General features: G+C 35.6%; 1 protein-coding gene across 1 annotated transcript in view; it reads left to right on the plus strand.

Moving 5' to 3' along the window:
- Nucleotides 1-9,884: 9,884 nt before the first annotated feature.
- LOC106670441 (muscle M-line assembly protein unc-89-like) overlaps nt 9,885-18,631 on the plus strand; it is a 54,844-nt gene continuing 46,097 nt past the window's right edge. The window contains exon 1 of the mRNA XM_024230438.1: nt 9,885-9,957. The gene's annotated coding sequence lies outside the window, so the exon portion shown is untranslated. The remainder of the gene's footprint in view (nt 9,958-18,631) is intronic.

The following is an 18,631-nucleotide window of genomic DNA, read 5'->3' on the forward strand; positions in this document are numbered from 1 at the left end:
GATAATTGTGATATCAACGACAACTGACAAATTCTATTAAATTTCTCCAAAATTGCGGCTGCTCTTGATTATTATTGTAGCGTATTTATTAATGTTAACACAAAAATGTTATGCTCTAACAGCCAATTTTATAGTTTGGTCATTTCCGATGATTTTGGTCTGTCTACCTTCAGTGGATTGGTTTGTCACACCATGATGTCATTTTTTATGTTTAGACCTCATCTACAACAGTTTAGACATTGACACGGCGTCATTCATCACTGAAAGGTAAAGGTCCAGGATTCGAGTGCAGCGGCAACCTGACATACTTACGAATGGGCTTTTTTTCAAAAAACACCTGCACCTCGAGGGTTCAAATAACCCTCGTAAAAAAAATTCTGATAATTCGTAATATATATTTCAATTTTGTTTTTCTGCATAGGATACGAAAATAATATGCTGGGTCGTATTAATTGAGATTTGGATAAAAAGTTGTACAAACCAAAAGATGATTACTGTAAAGTAACCCCCACCCAAAAAATTGGTTTTGATAAAAATAATTTGGTTTAATTTTAAGCACTCTTTAAAACCCTTAAATGTGAATTTTTCTAGCAAATAAAATACGAAAAGCTTTTTGATTGGATTCGCCAAATGTAATTTTTTCTCTACGAGTCCTCTGATTCAATTTAAAATTCATAACTCCTTAGGAATTCGGAAGTTGAATTTCTTTAAGCCTATGCCAACAATGACTAGATTTTATGTCATTATAAGTGAGGAAAATAAGGATGAAAGCTACAAAAACACCTCACACGTTTTTATTTATTTATCTTGTTCTAATGTATCTAATGTACAAAGAACAAGTTTGTGCCATTACGTGTGGTTTATAGGGTGTTAAATGATTGCGAAGTTTCCTCTGGAACCGTGGGATCATTTCAAAGTTATAGCCCATTTTTTGATTTTTGGAAAAAAAATCGAAGTCATTTGCAAGGTGAAAAATTTGAGAGAATTTTTTAAGATGATTTCACCTAAAATTTGTATAGTGGTTTTTCTGGGCGCTGAAAATGAATATCAACTTTCTGATGGAAAAATTTTTGAACCTTATTTTGCGGAAACATGAAAAGTAACAATATAGAGCCTATTTAGAAAAAATAGTCGATTTTTGCAACAAATTTTCCATTGTAGAGAATTACTCCTGGAAAATCTGGATCACTGGAAAAAAGATTGTGATTAGAACCCTGTATATTTCATTGTCATTGAACCAGAACCCCCTTCGTTGAACAGAAATGTTTTTGTAACGATGAACTAGATTATCGACCTGCTGGATACAAGAATTGTTGTTTAAATTTTAAAATAAGTTAATTGTATATGTATATATATATTTAAGAAACGCACTGTGATCACATGTACCCGAAAAACTAAAAAAGGAGGATTTTATTGGTTTTTTAGACTTATATGAGGTAGCCTTTCTCGACAACGTTTTTAATTTTTATTTTTACTGTAATTTTAGCTATAATTTTTAATTATTAATGTATTCAATTTAAATTAATGTTTAGATGCTGAGCCCCAAAAAACATAATGTACTTCTGTGCCCAAAACACCATGTTGTTTAATTCCCTATTAAGGTTTAAAGTAAGATATTCAATTTTTGTTGTAATTATTGTTTTTTCATGTTTTAATTGTTTGTTTATACGATAATAAAACAGGCCCTGAAGATGACAGTATAAAACTGTCGAAAGCTTGGCGAAAACCTTAAGGAAGTTTTCTCTGTTTTGACCTCTTCCGAAGAAATGTTTTTTTAAAAAGTGTATGTAGGCAATATAGTACTTATATGCAAATTTTTATAATTATCGTATACACAATTTTACAAAAGAACTTCTTTAAAATAAAGTAAACATGGTAACTGGTGCTTCTACCAAGAGAACCATGGTTCATTCTTGAAAAGTATGCTGAAAGAATTGATCAGGTCCGAGCCAAAATAGGACAAATGTATATTAAATTACATAAGGAACAAAGAGCAAAAAAAAGTCTATAGCAAGGGAAAATTTCGCAGCGAGAATAGGCACACCTAGTTAACCAAATTATACACTCACTAATATATGTATTTAGAAGTCATAATTGACCGTATTAATTATTTTAATTAATTATACTTTTAATCTAAGGTCTTGGTTGAGATGAAAAAGCTAGGTTCACGAATGGGATTCGAACCTATGACCTTCGGCTCAATACACTGCTGCTCTAACCACTTGAACTATCGTGACTTCGCTTAAGTGGTTTGAACTTCCTTTTCATAATCTTCTTATTTGTGTACTGTATCAATTGATGGGTTGATGGGCATTGATTTAGTGGTAACAGTTGTCCTACTGGTAGGTGGGGAAAGCATGCTTGAGGCTTCCTTTTATGAGAATAGAATACATCTACTATCTCTTGAATTATAATATCTATGGGGACTATAGCAGCCAGGACACAAGATGCTTCATAGGAAATTGTCCTGTAGTCTTTATTGATTCACAGTGCGATCCTCCATTGCAGACTTTTCATTTTTTTAAGATTGTATTTATTTGTAAGAGCATCGCTCCATACTGAAGCTGCATATATGAGGATGGGCAAGATGGCGCCAGTGTGTACCCTTACTGCTCAATCCCCAATATTCTTTAGCAGATCGGGATAGAATGATGATCAATTGTAAAGCTTCGGCGCGTATATATTCAATCTGTCCATTCCACGAAAATCGCTTGTCGAATATGATTCCCAGATATTTAATGGACTGGTCCTCCTTCAGAGCGATTCCCATTTAAAATATGTTTAAACTGTCTGATCTCCGCTTATTTGTTATTCTTAATCCAATCCGGATTGAAAAACATCTTTAATCGACCGTCCCTCAACGCGGGGTGAAGTTTCGTTTGCTAAAGACGAAGGTCAAAGGCCGTTTTGGCTGATGCTAAGATTAGCAAATCATCAGCAAAAGCTGTGGGAAATGCAAGTGTAGTAGGGGATCGCATAAAATGTTCCAAAAAACGCAGCACGAAACCTGGGGGGATTCTTTTTCAAATTTACGTTCCAAAGAAATCGTAGATGTCATTAGTTTAGCCTAACTTCCTTTGAAATAGTCCCGTGCTTAGGCACGGGCTATAGCTAGGCCTAGACGCTAGCTAAGCTGAAGTTCCCCCACCCGGACTTGCTCTCCACATTTAATAGCGAATAGTCGTTCATTCTGCTTGTCAATCCTCTAAATCGTATTTCCTCTTACGATGACTAATTAAAGTAGTGAATGCTTATTGACCATCCTGACACGAGTACACTGGAGGGATAACACCGAGACCACTTCCAAAGGGCCCTGTTGGACTTTTCTGGGTCATGCTGCATTAAAAAGTAAGTACCCTCTTTTCTCGCAGATATAGGTCTACCCACCAACGACTACAGTTAATCCCCAACGTATGGAGTGGCAGTGGCTATAGTTTATTCCACAACATGGATTCTTGCTTGTGGGTTCCGAGGCTCCTTTTGTAGCAAGTATATCTGCTGTCTCATTACCTGTATTCCCTGATGACGTGGGGGCTCACTGTAATAGTGTAATGTTTGCCTATTTTAAGTTCCCAGTATTATTAGGGTATTTAGGCAGTTCCAGACAATTTTTAAGGTAATCTTGTAAGCTTGGAGAGCCTTCAGAGCTGCCTGACTATTTGAAAGAATGATTTTTGTTGTACCTATGAGATGTTTTTGTTTATATCATGTGCACAGGTTTGGCTTGCAGTTCGGTTTTAAAGACGGTTGTGGTGGTGCTGAGGACCAGGTGCTAAAAATTTACCCATACCCATGCTCATACCATTTTCCCATCTTTGAGCCGTCCCTAGTATGGGCCAGAAGAATCTGTGGAAATAAACCTAGAATGAGAATTTATATAAGCCTTGGGTAATATGCCATTGGCTTTCAGGCGGAGACGTAAGGAGAGATCATAAGGTTGGGTGGTACCAAATAAAAAAAAAACTGGGACTAAATCGGTTTCCTTCGGTTATATACAGCAGCTGTTGGACCCATGATTACCTAAGGATCGGTGTGGTCAAAGGCATTAAGGTTAAGGTTGGCAAGTATCCTCTGTACTTCTCGAGACTAGAGTGCACTAAGGGATTGTCTTTCAGCTATGGGCATTATGCCAGGAAGAGCAACCTTTGGCAATTGAGCTTCAAATTATGCTTTGCTAGTACTTAGCTACTAGGCTAAAATATTTTTTGAACAGGAAACAAAATTGATATTAGTTTCTTGCACACTCAATAACTTCCAGGAAGTCTTCGATTTTCCATGGTGATACAACTGATTCCATGGTGGTGAAACAAATCCACTATACTTTTTCGTAACTTAAAATCCCATAAACAACACGAAATAGCACAAACCTAGTCTGCAAATAAATTCGAACCAGAGATATAAAATAAAAGGTTGGAGGGTTATTTGTTGGTTTCATTCTTATTTTTCTCGCTTATAATGACATAAAATCATAATGGAACAGCGGAGAACGGAGACAAAGAAACACTGCCCCCCGTCCATCCAAAATTTTAATTACTGCTATGAAATTTTGTATTGATATTCGTTTTCTTCACCCCACAAAACCCCTGATGACAAATTTTTGGGAAAAAATTCTAAAATTTTTCGCTCTCGATTTTTTTAAACCATAAAAAACGGTGATAACTTTGAGACGACTCCACGGATCTACATGAAATTTTATAGCAACTTGGAATTCTATAATTTAATTGATGGCGCAAATATATTCTCTGCAAATAAATGATGACCTAAGCTATAAAATTAAACGTTCGAGGGGTGTTTGTTTTTTCTCACTGATTATGATGAGAAATCTAAATATTGAGGCACTGGCTGAAAGAAGATAGTTTCAGCTTTTCAACGGTTCCCTTATCGTAGAATTTGGATAAAATCCAAAGGAGTTATGAATTTTTAAATGGAACGGTGAAAACTAAAATCGGCCTTGTCGAATCTAGCCAACAAATCTAAAATTTTTTATCGTGATGAAAATTCGTATTTAAGGGTATTAAAAGGTGCTTAAAACAAATCCGACTTTTTAAAAATAATTTTTTGAGTTTATCAAAGACTGGTGCTAAAAGTTTTGGACAGGCATCTGCACAGGTTTTGGCAAGCAGTTCGGTTTGAAAGATGGTTTTGGACGGCACCGTGGTGATCAAAGTTTAGCCTTCATGCCCATGCCATTTCCTCGTCTTTGAGCCGTCCGTATACCATAGAATACCATAGACGAACTGCAAGTTTAACATTTTTTGCTTTGTATTTCCAGTCAGTTCTCTTTTCAATATTATGAATGATTTTTTAAAGTCTAGTTAGTTTTAGCCGTGTCCGTTATTTTTTACTTTGTCAAAAATTTTGGTACTTGCTATTTTCTTCCTTTCCACACTGCTTCCCCTTTAATATCCATATTCGACCAATATGAGCAAGTGTAGCACCTTGACTATACATTCCATCACGGCCGTGGATGTTGTTTTAATAGCACCAATGATGCTAAGTTTAGTGACTGGGAGTTTTTGAGATAGAGTAAGCCTGAGAAGGGCCGGTGTTTTTTTTTCGTAGCGTTGAGACGATGTATCGAGGCCCGGACCATGTGTGTGCCGTTGGTTGTGGTCCGTGACCGAATGAACGTTGGCTGCTGTTCGGGGGCCGTGAGTCGGTTGACTCTGCAGCGGTTGAACGGACTCGGGTGCAGCAGTTGGCCAATAGCCAAGTCGGATGTGTTGAGAAGGCGAGTTTCAGGCTAATGTTGCGAGTACCCTTGCCGTCGTCGTTGTCGGTGCTCCATTAGTGATTGGGGTGAGCTCAACGGTTGACGAGTCTCGAGGTTTGAGGTGAGAGCTCGTTGGGGAGACTGAAGTCAGTGCGGCAGTGTCCCTGCTAAAGAGCTAATATTCGCAAGAGCTCTACTCTGATTGGCTGCAGAGTGGAGGGCGAGACCATTCCATAACAGGTAGTGGCACCTAGCGGGTACCGTGGTACTGCCGGTGGCCATCACACTTAGGGTTTCTTTGGATTGTTTGTAAAATTTGCACTATCTTTCTTTGTCCTATTTTTGCCCAACACATATGGTCTGACAATCGTAAGATATCACCATAAGGTCATTTTAGGATTAGCCTCCAAGTAAACTGGCCGAATTTGCCTCTCATTATTTCACTATATCTCCAGAGTATCCTTGTACCTTTATAGCTTGTTAAGGTCAACTACCAGTGACCATAGGGTTGGTGATAGTACTCTTTTTTGGGGGCATATTACAGGATGGGGGCTTATTTGGGGCGAAGAATTAGTGTCCGAAAGGAAAGAATGGAACCACAGGAGGTGACAACGTGGGAGAAAGATAAAGTTTTATTAAATTGACGCTTGACCAAGCGAAATTGACGATAGCTCAAGTGGTAGAGCAGCGGCGTATCTAGCCGAAGATCGTGGGTTCGAATCCCGCTCCACTGACTTGGACTTTTTTATCTCAACTAAAAAACCTTAATTAATTCTAATAAATTACATTCATTCCTATAAAGTAACATAAACATAACACCCGATATAAACATAGAAGTCACATTCACTCCCCAGAGTACTCGGTATTCCTCGGGGCGGATTTGAATCCACTACATTCTCGCTAATAATTTACATTTCTCCAGACGTCACACACTCACCCCAGAGTACTAGATATTCCTCGAAGCGGGGTTAAGCAACCCCTTTCCTATCACGCTAATAAATTACATTCATTCCAATAAAGTACATAAACACAACACAAATACAAACGAACACTATATACAGTTAAAAATCCCTTTAGCCTGGAGGTACCCGAACCCCGGAGGTGCCCGCTAGGAAGCTTGTTCATCTTACGTCTAACCAATTGAGGGCCAAACCAGCGCCGAACTTCATCCATGACTTCGAGCCGTCTGTGAAAATGAGATAGAGAGATAAGCGACAGAATGCCACTTAGAAAAATAGAATTAACATCAGTGGGTATTTTTGAACGGTTGCCTGCATTCCGAAGCTAACAGATTCATAATCCAATTAGAGTTCTCAGTTTCATAAAGAGATGAAATCTATAAAACAGGTTCTAGGTATGTTTCTCTAAGTGAAAGGCTTTTCCACCCTCTCTCTCTCTCTTATGAAGTAAATCGTGCAGTCCAGATCACCTAGACCAAAGTCCCATTCAGATAGCAGTTTGATGAGATCGCCACCTTCAGGGTAGTTAAGATTGGCTTAACATCATAATATTGCATATTGGAACTATCTAACTAGAAATGTCTTAAACGAACTACTAAAATGGCAACCAGTTGGTTTTCTTTTAATGGTAGTTGACACGACAACATGAGTCATACAGAAAAAAATTATATATTAAAAAACATTAGAAAACTATGTACACTGACAGGCAAAAAATTCCACCCAACTGATTTTTTTCATTTTCGCAATAAAAGAAAATTCTGCCATTAATTTGTCTCATTGTTTTTACCAATAAATATTTGTTTCTGCTATGTTTTAAATTGGGAATATCAATCCTTAATCCAAAACAAGGGTAAAGGATTTTTCAATGTTTAGTTTTTCATTAGAATTCTGAAGCAATAAACTATAGTTTTCAGCTTTGTTTTCTTAATTTCAGTTTTTAAACTGAGGTGTGCACGGTGTGGCACTTATTGATGATGGACGTTCCATCAGGTATGTGGAAATTGTCATCGGAGTTCTTTACGAAACACAGCGGAACGCCGTTAGACATTTTCCAGAAACTGGGTCCTACCGTAGAAGGCCCGGTACCGGACGCCTTAGGGATAACAGAACCACAGTATGTCAGTTTTTTGACTTTGAGAACTTTGCGAAACCGGCACCATACTGTTGTTCAAGCGAATCATCAGCTCCAGGAAGTTCGAGGTGTCCAAATTTCTGACCGTACTGCTCAAAGACGATTAAATCAGTATGGGCTGATAACGTTTTTACCCGTAAGAGTACCAGAATTGTCCAGAACACACAGAGCTGCACGGCTCCCATTTGCTCGAGAACACAGCCATTGGTCTTTGGACGATTGGTCTGCTGTACGTTTTATAGATGCGTACACCTCTACACATAGAGGTTAAGGTCAGAGCACTAACCAGCTGCTATAGATTAATTAGTGAAGGCAGTTGGAACCATAAGGGAAACAACATAGGTCACTCGAAAATCCTACAATTGTTGAGTAAGGTCATCGGCCAACTATTAAGCGTTAGCGATAAAAAGATTCGCCCTTCAGGGAAAAAATACTTCCAGGTAGTTACTCCGCGTGAATATAACTACAGCGCGGATGATGACCATCGTAGCCTAGACTGTTTTACCGATGGCTCACTCATTAAAGGCAAGGGTAGCGGTTCTGAAATACATATACATAAATTAGGGATCAGCATCTCATCCCCTCTTGGTAATAACACCTCCGTTTTTCAGGCGGAAATATTGGCCATTAATGTTTGCTGCAGAACACTTATGGATAATAAAATCAAGGGAAAGATATTAGAATTTTTTCCGACAGTCAGGCCAGTCTTAAGTCACTACAAAAAGAGCAATCAATATTTAGGCTGGTGGAGGAAACTGTTGAACTTATTAATAGGATCACTACCAGGTACGAGAATAGGGTAACCCTCATTTGGATACCAGCACATAAAGACACTATGGCAATGAAGAGGCGGATAGCCTGGCCAAAGAAGGCTCAAATACTGCGTTTGTCGGGCCACAACCGGTATTACCCCACTCTATAAGCACAGCGAAAGACAGTATTAATAACTGGGGCATGAAACAATTCCTAAAAGAATGGAATCTGTCCCCCGGACCTAAGCAATCGATAAGGCACTACCTCGCAGAGTGTGATAGGTATGCCAGGCATAGATTTCAAACTTTTGAAGGAGAGGACATCACCAAATCATCAGATAAAATGGTCCAAAATTTTGGGGTTTGTGAACAAGACCAAGAGGTTTATGCAGGACACGTGAGCCGACCAAGTCCCGGACCTTTTGGATGGGGTACGAGTCTACCCAGGCATTTAACCCCTCGGGTCATGGTCGCCCGCCCTGCGTAATATATTTACAGATGCGTGTAAATTTGCTCTACGATCTCCAGATTGTCGAGAAAGAGTGTGGAGAAGGCGAAATGAAAGGTACGAAGGTTGTAATTTTTCCCGCCAACCTTTTCAACGTAGCTCAGTGTATGGATGAAATGTTGGAACATCATGCGTTACCTATCCTCGATGAAATCAGCGACAATCCTATTCCAATGCACCATAATTCCCGTCCGCATGTCGCTCGCATAGTTCAAACGTACCTTCAACACCCACCATCAGCCCCTTCTTCAGACTTGAACCTCGTCGAACATTTATGGGATAACCTCAAAAGACAAATAAGAGCACGTCCATCCTGATCCACTCCGCCATCTTGAAAGGACTCGTCGTGAAGAATGAGCTAACCTCCAGCAAAGAGACATTTCCAGACTGGTAGAAAGTACGCCGAGGCATCTTCGAGATGTAATTAAGGCAAGAGGAGGAAATACGCGATATTAAATTGTTAATTAAAAATCTAAAACAAATCTTATCTGTCCGTCTTTTTTAATTTTTTTAATATTTTATTTTTCATTTTCTTTAGCAATTTACATTTTTTTAGACAAAAACTCAATTATTAAACGTTAAAAAACGTGAAACTTCGATTTATACATAAAAATATATACAAATCAAGTTATATTACAGTAAGGGGCTTCAAGCGTTTAAAACATACCGAAAAAAGTTAAAGAAATAGATAAAGATGAAATTTAGAAAATGGAAATAAGCTGGCATAATAAATTGGGCTGATCGTAGTACTTTTCTACGATAGCATTTCGGGTCTAGAAATAAACGGAGACTTTAAATAGACCCAGTCTGGGAGGAGAAGTGAAAACCAGTGTTAAAGACGAGTCAGTTTAGTTGTGTCTTTCCCATCGGCAACATCATACCCGGTCATAAAGGTGCGTATGTCAGTCCTATATTTTTTTGTTTTTTGTTACATCGACAAGTCACTTGCATGATGGGTTTGACTTTCAAAACTTGGGATAATTTTTTGAAAAGGGCGAGAAATAATTCAAGTTCATGTTAGGTGATGAGATGTTAAAGCTTGATTTTTTTTTTTAAGCTATCATCTGTACTTTTCTCTTAAGAAAATCAGGTCTTGTATGACCTATCCCTAAAAATGAAATAAGTTGAAATCTTTTTTTATATATTTAAATTTAATATATATACCATAAAAAATACATTTTAAACAAAATATTTAAAAGGAAATCAATTCTAAAAAGAAATACAACATAATTAATACATTATTTATTAATTAATATTAATATAACTACATATTAATATAGTTGTAATCCACGTTATCAAAAAAGTATGAATATTAGTTTTTTCTCTCTAGGAAAAAGAAAAGATCATATAATTGAATCATAGCAGCATAAAAATCAATTCCAAGAGTGTTTAGTCTACTATTCAAAAATTTAAAAAAAATAATTACCACGTTTTTAATAAAAATCTGGAATATTAAATTTAAAACAATGTTCTAAATACGGACGGGAGTCCATGGTGTGAAAATCTAAATTTAGATGGATGAGGCTCTTTGGAACAGAACGTTCTAATTAGAAGTTGAGTAACCTAAAAAAAATTCTATGGATATGGTAAGTTTGAATTTTTAGGTCGATTTTAATCAGCCCAAATGAAAAACGTTCAAAAGCTTCGAGCTTCAAACTATGGAACCATTTCGATTTTTCATTTTTTTAAAATGAAAGCATAAAATCAATTTAAATTTTTATGGCATACTTTTTTCATTGTTCGCCATTTAGTCCTTTGTGATGATTTTCAGGTCGTACTACGTTACATTGAACTGACTTGAAATTTGTCCGTCCTTTTCCTCCCCTCGTCGTCTTTTTCTTTTATCATCATTCATCAGAATCCACTAAAATCGACCAGTTTCAGATGAAGAATTCTAGTATTAAAAAAAACAAGGTTGAAGAAAAATAGTTAAAACGCCTGAAATAGTACAATTTTTTGTCTGAAAAAAGCTTAGACTTTTCTATGCGTTCAAGAGCATTTTTCGGATGTTTTATCAATGCAATTGAAGAAGAAAAAAAAACCTTTTTTTGGATCAAGCGTTATATTTCCCCCTGATGCAGGGTGTACTTGTAATTTGATACTTACCTTGATCCTCTCCAACCCTTTGACCAAGTTGATCAAGAATCAAATTACAATAATTTAATGAGGGAATAGATCTTTGAACGTACTTTGGCGATTTCTGATTTTTAGGTGTTTTTTTTGTGTGTAAATTTTAACCTTTATTTTTTTCACTTATAATTACATAATATAAACCGTGTTCACATATGCTGGAAGATGAGAAATTTCCACGATTTTTCCAGATTTCCATTGATTGTAAAAACGTTCAATTTGGATTAAATCTAGAGGTGTTATGAATTTTTAATTGGAAGTACAGCACATCGGAGAGTGAAAAAATTGCCCTCGTTGAATCCAGCCTAAAAATCTGTATTTTTCGTTTTGTTATGAAAATTCGTATTTAAAAGGTGTTTAAAACAAATCCAATTTTTCTTTTTCTTTTTTAATTTGTCCTACTTTACAGAAAGTATCTTTAGGTTTGTATAACTTTTTATTTATCTAATCTCATTTGTTATAATCCTCCATATTATCTTTTAATCTTAGGCAGAAAAAACACCGAAAGAATATTACGAAATATTAGAAAACTTTAAATAATGAAAACTAAATTAGCCAGGACACATTGTCTTAAGGAAAGTTCAAGGTCTGAAATATGGGCTGGTCGAAAATTGAAAAGTCAGATTCTGAAACGATACAGCACAGTAACTGAAACTTGAGTAATAACCTAAAACATCTAGAATAAATGAGAGCTTTGAGGAGCTTTTGAAATCCTAAGGACGTCTCACACGCTTGACTTTTTCTTATAAATTTATTACGTGTCATGTTTAACTAAGATAATAAATTATGTTACTAAAAACTGTAATACTCAATTTTATTTTAGCATTTGGAAATAATGACTGTTCTGTTTGTGACATACCAATGGGTGAGATGTAAGCATAACTGACGTGTTAAATCTTAAAGGGTAGGCAGACCAAAATGATCACAAATGACCAAACTATTTATACGTATTTATATTTTTGCATTAACACATTAATGTACGTCAATAAAGATTAAAGGCAGGCTACATTTATGAAGCAATTAAAAGTTGTCAGTTATAATAATAATGATGATTATTATTTCGAAAAATAAAGCACATTGCTAAAACAGGTTCTAATTGGATCTTTAGTTCTTATAGATCAACTTGGTCTGCCTGGCCTCGCTGGGAAATTTTCCACCATTATAGACTTTTCTAATCCACTATGCTCTTTATGTAATTTAATATATAGTTGTCCTATTTACGTTCGGACCTAGTCAATTTTTTGAGCATACCGTCCGAGAATGAACCGTGTTTCTCCTGGTGGAAGCATCTCCGTGGAAGCGAGTTGCAACGTTTATTTTATTGAAGTTGTTTTGTCAAATTTTGCAGAATTATTCAATGATTGACATTCGCTATTGCGTTTGGAGAGCAAATCCGAGTCGCGGTCGTGAGTAGTCCAGGTGGGGGGGACTTAGGCTTAGCTAGCGTCCAGGCCTAGCCCACCCCAAAGTACTTCAATCAACGTCTTAATACTAAAGACAGTAATTTTATAAAATATAAATAATTTTATTCTATCATTTCGAAATATTGATGTCCTATTTGTGAAATACCAAAGGATGTCTAGACATAACTGACAGACAATTTCAACGAAACTAGATAGAGCAAAATGATCGAAAATGATTAAACTATTTATATATTTCTGCGTTAACATTAATTTGCTTCAATAAAGATTAAAGGCTGGATACAATTTTGGAGAAATTAAAAATTTTCAGTTGTAATTTATACAACAATTATTATTATTTCAAAGTAGAAAGCCCATTGCTAAAACAGCTTCTAATTCGATCCTTAATACTTACAGATTAACGAGGGTCTGCCTGTCTTCGCTGCAAAACGTTCCCTTATTAGACACTTTTTTAATTCACTATTATCCTTTTGGAGCAGTCAAACGTATCTCAGTTGTAATTTGTACCATAGTTATTATTTTTATCTTTATTATTATTAATTTAAGTGTAGAAAGCCCATGGCTTAAACTGTGGAACATTGCTTTATTATGGACTTTTCTAATCAGATAGATCCTAACTAGTCTCATTATGTTATCTCATTGAAACTTTTTTTGGTCATACTTGGTGGAAAAATATTACAAAAATGTCTGAGCGGTTTTGCACAATAAGCCCTAGGAGTGTAGACATTTAAAAAAATGTAAATTGCATAGTTTTTTAAACATGTTTTTCTGCTTTTGTAATGCATTTCAATGCACATGTATCAACGTTGTTAAACCCAAGATAAGAAAATAATATGTAGAATCGTGTTCAATGAGATTTGATGCATAAAAAGTTACAAAAACCACAACAGGCTTTCAGTAAACTAGGCCAAAAGTTTTTGTGCGAAAAACAAACAAAAAACAATTGAGATTTATTTAAGCCAACCTTTAAAGCCCTAAAATAGGAATTTTTATAGGAAATTTGGAATGGACATTTTTGGGTGGATTCGCCACAGGTGATTTTTATCGGAAACAAAAGATCGTCATTTTTGGGTGGATTCGCTACCGGTAATTTTTTATCGGAAATAAAAAAATCGACATTTTTAGTTGGATTCGCCGCCGGTAATTTTTATCGGAAACAAAAGATCGTCATTTTTGGGTGGATTCGCCACCGGTAATTTTTATCGGAAACAAAAGATCGTCATTTTTGGGTGGATTCGCCGCCGGTAATTTTTATCGGAAACAAAAGATCGTCATTTTTGGGTGGATTCGCCATCGGTAATTTTTTATCGGAACTAAAAAAATCGACATTTTTAGTTGGATTCGCCGCCGGTAATTTTTTATCGGAAATAAAACAATCGACATTTTTGGGTGGATTCGCCACCGTTAGTGTTTTTATCGGAATTAAAAAATCGACAATTTGGGTGGATTTGCCACCGGTAATTTTTATCGGAAACAAAAAATCGACATTTTTGGGTGGATTCGCCATCGGTAATTTTTTATCGGAAAGAAATCGACATTTTTGGGTAGATTCGCCGCCGGTAATTGGAAAACTGAATCTTTTAATTTTCAGGCTGTGTCAATAATGTTTGTATTTTATGCCACCATAAGTGAGAAAGGTAATGATGAAATTTTAAAAAATAAACACTAAAACGTTTTATTTTATTTCTCTTGTTATAATTTATTTAAAAAGGCCAGGATTTTGCTTTTGTTGTCCACGGATTTCAGGTTATTTTACATTAGTTGATTTGCTATTTTACCTAGGATGATAACATGGAGGATTATGTTAAATGAGGATTAAATATATAAAAATGTACTAAAACCGAAAGAACCTTTTTCGTAAAGTGGGCCAAAAAAAAAAAATTAGTTTTTCAAAAAACAATTCTCATTCGATTTAGGTACCTTTAAAGCCTTGATTTAAAGCCTTTAAAAAATGAATTTTCATAAGAAACAAAAAATAATTATTTTTAGGTCGGATTTGCCGGGGGCGAATTTTTCCTCTTTGTTGTTCCATTTAAAAATGCATAAACATTCTTGATTGACTCCATACGACCGTTCAAAAGATGAATTTCTTTTCTTTAACCCTATGCCAACCAGGTTTATATGTTGTTTCATTATTAGTGATAAAAGAAGGTTGGAATCAACAAAAACATCGCAAACGTTTTATTTTACTTCTCTTGTTTTAATTTATTTCCAAATAATAAATAGTTTGTGCCATTACGCGTGGTTTAGAGGGTTCTGAAAGACTAAAGTTTCCTGTGGTACGGTGGAGTCATTTCAAAGTTAAACACCATTTTTGTAATTTTCGAAAAATAGGAAAGTCTCTGTTCTCCAGGTGTTTTTCTGGGTGCTGAAAACGAATATCAACTTTCTTTCTGATGGAAAAATTTTTGAACCTAATTTACTGAAACACGAAAAGTATCAATGTAGAGGCTATTTAGAAAAAATAGCCTTTTTTTCCAAATTTTCCATCGTAGAGAATTACTCCTGGAAAATCCGGATCACTGGAAAAAAGATTGTGATTAGAACCCTGTATAGTTCATTGTCATTGAACCAGAACCCCCTTCGTAGAACAGAAATGTTTTTTTAAAAAAGTGTATTTAGGGGCCATTATAGTACTTATATACAAATTTTTATAATTATCGTATACACAATTTTACAAAAGAACTTCTTTAAAATAAAGTAAACATGGTAACTGGTGCTTCTACCAAGAGAACCATGGTTCATTCCTGAAAAGTATGCTGAAAGAATTGATCAGGTCCGAGCCAAAATAGGACAAATGTATATTAAATTACATAAGGAACAAAGAGCAAAAAAAAGTCTATAGCAAGGGAAAATTTCACAGCGAGCATAGGCACACCTAGTTGACCAAATTATACACTCACTAATATATGTATTTAGAAGTCATAATTGACCGTATTAATTATTTTAATTAATTATACTTTTAATCTAAGGTCTTGGTTGAGATGAAAAAGCTAGTTTCACGAGTGGGATTCGAACCTATGATCTTCGGCTCAATACACCGCTGCTCTTATCACTTGGACTATCGTTACTTCGCTTAAGTGGCTTGAACTGCCTTTTTATAATCTTCTTTTATGTCTACTGTATCAATTGATGGGTTGATGGGCATTGATTTAGTGGTAACAGTTGTCCTACTGGTAGGTGGGGAAAGCATGATTGAAGCTTCCTTTTTACATCTACCATCTCTTGAATTATAATATCTATGGGGTCTTTAATGATTCGCAGTGCGATCCTCCGTTGCACACTTTTCATTCTTTTATGATTATATTTTTTAAGGGCATCGCTCCATACTGAAGTTACATACGTGAAGATGGGCAAGATGGCACCAGTTTATATCTAGCCTTTACTGCCCAATCCCCGATATTCTTTAGCAGATCGGGATAGAATGATGATCAATTGTAAAGCTTCGGCGCGTATATATTCAATCTGTCCATTCCACGAAAATCGCTTGTCGAATATGATTCCCAGATATTTAATGGACTGGTCCTCCTTCAGAGCGATTCCCATTTAAAATATGTTNCTTACTAACAAACTGCGGAGCTACACTAGCCCGCAGGAGGAAGTGTTTTGGGATGTACAATGTGACCATAGAAGAATTACAACCACTGAAACCGGGCCTATTAATCAAGTTTCTAGATGAAATAGGACTCACCGATGCGCTTTAGGCAGAGCACAGGGGATACAATAGCTCTTAAAGGGCGCAGTATACCATACCCTGAAATATTACATCTATCTATCTATCTAGTTTAGCCTTCCTTCCTGTGAAATAGTCCCGTGCTTAGGCAGAAACAGGCCTTGACGCTTGCTAAGCATAAGTCCCCCTTTAATTGCTCCATAAATACAACCTGCTATTAATCTTTATTGATGCACAATAATGTTAATGCAAAAATATAAATACATATAAATAGTTTGGGTCATTTGTGATCGTTTTGGTCTGCCACCCTCGTTGGATTGGCTTGTCTGACGATGAAAGATCAGTCAGTTATGTTTAGACCTCACCTTTTGTATTTCATATAAAGGACAGTCAATATTTACAAATTATAAAATAAAATGGAGTATTACAGTCTTTAGTAACGTAATTTATTACCTTAGTTAAACATGACACGTAATAAATTTATGAGAAAAAGTATGATATTTTGATATTAAGACGTTGACTGAAGTACTTTGGGGGTGAGTTGCTAAGCCGGTTAAACGTATGAGACGCCCTTAGGATTTCAAAAGCTCCTCAAAGCTCTCGTTTATTCTACATGTTTTGGGCTATTACTCAAGTTTCAATTAATAAAAAATTATCACTGTGCTGAATCGTTTCAGGATTTGACTTCAATTTTCCACCAGCCCATATTTCAGACCTTGAACTTTCCTTAGGACAATGTGTTCTGGCTATTTTGGTTTACAATATTTAAACTTTTTCCAATAGTGATAAATTCATAATATATCAGTCGATTTGTTGTTCTCTCTAGAAAATAATGTAGAGGGCAGTAGTATTTGAGATTAGATATATAAAAACTAAAAACAAAAGATGCTTTCAGTAAAGTAGGCCAATTTTGTTTGTTCAAAAAATAATTTGGATTTCTTTTAGACACCCTTTCAACCCCTGAAATGCGGATTTCAATTGGCAACCATAAATGGACGAAAGTGTCCATTTTTGGGCAAGATTAGCCAGGATCATTTTCCTTTTTCCGAGGTGTCATGTTGTTCCATTTAAATATTCATAACTCCTCTGGATTTTATCCAAATTCAATTTCAGTACAACCATTGGAAAGGTGACATCTCCTCTTTAAATCTATGACAACAATGTGTATATTTTATGTCAGTATAAGTGAGGAAACAAGGATGAATTCAATCAAAACACCTCAAACGTTTTTTATTTATTTTCTCATGTTCAAATTTATTTACAAAGTCCACGTTTCTAACTTTGCTACGCATTCATTTCAGGTTGTTATATATAAAAGTCGATCTGTTGTTCTATCTAGGATAAAAAAGAAATATGGAGGATTATACTAAATGTGATTATTTACATAAAAAGTCACAAAACCTAAAGCCGCTTTCAGTAAAGTAAGCGAAAAACAATTTAAATAAAAGAATCGGATTCATTTTGAATTTATGAGCAAAAAAAAATTGTAATCAGGGGTTTTGGGGAGGAAAACGAATATCAACTTTGTTTCTAGATAAACAAATATTTTAGCTCACTTTCCTACGTCGCTCGGTCACATATCAAGTATATCAATATCTAGGATGCCCACATGGCTAGATGTAAGCACTGGCAAAGCATAACTGGAAGGATAGTAGGCCAAAAAAATATAATTTTACAAAACAATTCTGTGTTGTTTTAAGCATCTTTTAAAGCCCTGAAATACAAAATTTCATAGCAGTAATTAAAATTTTGGATGGACGGGGGGCAATGTTTCTTTTTCTCCGTTCTCCGCTGTTCCATTATGATTTTATGTCATTATAAGCGAGAAAAATAAGAATGAAACCAACAAATAACCCTCCAACCTTTTATTTTATATCTCTGGTTCGAATTTATTTGCAGACTAGGTTTGTGCTATTTCGTGTTGTTTATGGGATTTTAAGTTACGAAAAAGTATAGTGGAGTTGTTTCACCAGCATGGAATCAGTTGTATCACCATGGAAACTCGAAGGCTTCCTGGAAGTGATTGAGTGTGCAAGAAAACTAATATCAATTTTGTTTCCAGTTCAAAAAATATTTGAGCCTACTTAGCTAAGTCACTTCGGTCGCAAATTAAGTATCTTAAGTTCTAAGATACCCGTACTATGGCTACTGCAATCAAATTTGTGAATTTATGAACAAAAAAAAATTGTAATCAGGGGTTTTGTGGGGTGAGGAAAACGAATATCAACTTTGTTTCTAGATAAAAAAATATTTTAGCTCACTTTCCTACGCCGCTCGGTCACATATCAAGTATATCAATATCTAGGATGCCCCATAACTTGAAGGATAGTAGGTACAAAACAA

The sequence above is a fragment of the Cimex lectularius genome, unplaced genomic scaffold (assembly GCF_000648675.2).
Source record: "Cimex lectularius strain Harlan isolate CLEC.00 unplaced genomic scaffold, Clec_2.1 scaffold31, whole genome shotgun sequence".
Taxonomy (NCBI): domain Eukaryota; kingdom Metazoa; phylum Arthropoda; class Insecta; order Hemiptera; family Cimicidae; genus Cimex; species Cimex lectularius.